We start from the raw sequence: 736 nt of genomic DNA on the forward strand, positions 1-736 counted from the left end.
TATATATACATATAGTGTTTTGCTATGAACTGCCTTTCCTAATTATGAATAATAAAAGTGATTCATAATGGAAAAAGCATTACAACTTCACACACCCATAGAAACAGCCTCAGTCACACACGGTGGCTGCCAGACGCGTCAAACTTCTTGGCTGGCAAACGTTGTTTTTTAGCAATTGTTTGATGATCAATGGAATAAAAATGTTTTTCTCATTTCTGTTAATGCTTTCCGACACTTGTGTCATTCATCTGCGCTGAAGGCTGCCGTTATAAAGAGACACACGCACTCATTCTGTCACGACAACACATGCGCAGATTTGTCCAGCTGTTGCACTGAGCCTATTGGGCAACATCTGTGTCGCTGCTGTGGTAAAAAAAGATATGGTGAAACTTCTTCCATGTCGTTCCAACGGCTTCTCATAAATAAAATGAGCATGATCTCTAAAATGCAGCTTGCATGTCAGGATGAATGTTGCGAACACTCAGCTTTACCACAACAAACAGGAATAAGTTGACAATTTCTCTGATGCAAACCTTCTAAGACAGTTTGGAAAAGACAAAAAGTAAAATTGTGTGATGTTATTCACTTCAGTATGATCTTGAATTTATTCTATGGCTGCCAGCTTTTATAAATTAAAACAAGGAACCCAGATGATGCTTGTTGAGAGATTCCCTTTAAAACAGTAATGTTAATTTAATATTTTCCTCAAAAAATGCAATAACTTGAATTTCAAAAA

This window comes from Austrofundulus limnaeus, unplaced genomic scaffold (genome assembly GCF_001266775.1).
Source record: "Austrofundulus limnaeus strain Quisiro unplaced genomic scaffold, Austrofundulus_limnaeus-1.0 Scaffold172, whole genome shotgun sequence".
NCBI lineage: Eukaryota > Metazoa > Chordata > Actinopteri > Cyprinodontiformes > Rivulidae > Austrofundulus > Austrofundulus limnaeus.